Below are 2,123 nucleotides of genomic sequence, written 5' to 3'. Positions count from 1 at the left end.
TTCAAATCATATCTCTAACATCTCTTCCTGCACCTGTATCTCAAACGTAGTGTTTGTGCCTGAAACTGCACAACCACATTGAGGCAAAATTGCAGTATCTGGCTCATAATTTAAAGCTTAGAGACTTCGACTAACTTAGCTGACAATCTGATGACCAAAGGGTGAAAGTCTGATTACAAGGGGGCATTTTCTGAGAGTGCAGCTTTTATTGCAGGACCCCAAGCAAGGAGCCCAGGCAGCTAGTGGTTGTAAGACCCAAACTCCCCGGTGACTTTCAGGAAAAGGTTTTAAAAGACAGAATAGGGGAGAGGGGTTGCAGGGTGTGTGATCAGCTCGTGGACATTTTTCTGATTGGTTGGTGGTAAGGTAATCTGGAGTCAACATCATCAACTTTCTGATTCTAGCTGGTCTGGGGTCTACGTGCATGTGGGTATCATAGAGTTAACTCTTCTACCTGATGGGAGTTTCAGTATCTGCTAAACGGCTCCAAGGACATGGCTCATAATATTATCTGTAGCCCTTGAGGAGGCACTAGATTTCCTTGACTTTATTCAATGGCTAAACTATGATTTTGTCTTGCTTCACTGTTTTCCTTTGCTTTGCCCTTTATCACTTTTCAGGTTACATTTATTCTTTGGAACTTGAGGAAGGCCTAGGAAGCTACAGATTTTCTGTAAACAAGAGGCAGGTGGGGGACATGGGGAAGTCTGTCTCAGGGAGGCCACACAGGGTCCTGCTTGGTTACAGTTACACAACTATATGTTGTTTGGTCGCCAAGTTGTGTCTCACTCTTCTGCAACCCCAAGGACTGTAGTCCACCAGGCTTCTCTGTCCATGAGATTCTCTCAGCAAGAATACTGGAGTAGGTTGCCATTTTCTTCTTTAGGGGATCTTCCCATTTCCTTTGACCAGGGATCGAACCCAGGTCTCCTGCGTTGGCAGGCAGATTCTTTACCACTGAGCCACCAGGAAAGTCCAAACCACTGTACCCATTCCTCAAAACTCATAAAGCTGTATAGTAACAAGAGTGCTTTTTATTGCATCTAAGGTATACCTTAATTTTTTAAAAAGCTTCTGCAAATTAGCCAAAAAACAATGGGAGATCTTGTGGTTCTTATGCATGTCAGAGTTCTCGGGCAAGGGATCAGGAACTCAAAAGTAGGAAATGTGAAGGGACAAAGAGCTTTGCAGCTGTGTTGTTGTTCAGCCTCTAACTTGTGTGTCCAACTCTTTGTGACCCCATGGACTGTGGGCCCTTAGGAATTAAGTCGTGGCTTTGCTGGGTACCAAGGATGGGAGACTGATAGGAGGTTGTAGGGAGGCTGATCCCGTGAAAGGCAGTGGTGGAAGGACCTAGAAAGGCGTGGGGTTTAGGGGAACTGTCTGGACACCCTGTCCCATTTCAGCTCCCACCCCAGGCCACAGAAGCAGCAGCTGCTCGAGCTCCTTGCCTGCCTGGGCTGAGCTGATTATATGCAGCATGGATTGATTGGTGTTGACAGGGAGCTATTTACCCGTCTAATTAATTATGCCAACTAATTTTCAACTTAATTGCACTTCTTGGGTCACTGGGTAATGAGACTGTACAAATTTCATGCTGGTGCAGGCCTTGATGGGGAGGTGGCAGGGGGAGGGCGGCAGCTGCCCCTCAAGTCAAACAGATACCCTGTCCCTCCAGGTTCCTGGGCCGCCCCACAGAAAGCTCTGGATTCCTACTTGAGTAGCTTCTGCCTGTGTAAGCTGGCCTTTGCCCCAGGAGCCCTGAGCCGTTTATTCACCCAACAAGCATTGGTTAAATGCCTGTTCTGTGCCAGCCCCAAAGTGGGAGAGGTGCTGGGGTGCCAGGAAGCTAAGTCATGTCTTGCCAGTCCCCCATGCCCCTCCTCAAACTGCTCACAGTAGGAAGGAAGAGATTTTCATTTACACCTGCAGTTACCAGAATTCGGGTGCCAATAGAAATAAGGTCTCTGGAGACAAACCCAATCCGGGCTCTCCTGTTGGGCCCTTGAGGAATTTTCTTACCCTTCCTAAGAGGAAATGGCAACCCCCTCCAGTATCCTTGCCTGGAGAATCCCATGGACAGAGGAGCCTGGCAGGCTACTGTCCACAGAGTTGCAAAGAGT

Source organism: Dama dama, chromosome 21 (assembly GCF_033118175.1).
Source record: "Dama dama isolate Ldn47 chromosome 21, ASM3311817v1, whole genome shotgun sequence".
NCBI classification, from domain to species: Eukaryota; Metazoa; Chordata; class Mammalia; order Artiodactyla; family Cervidae; genus Dama; species Dama dama.
Note: the sequence above shows the minus strand (reverse complement) of the source record.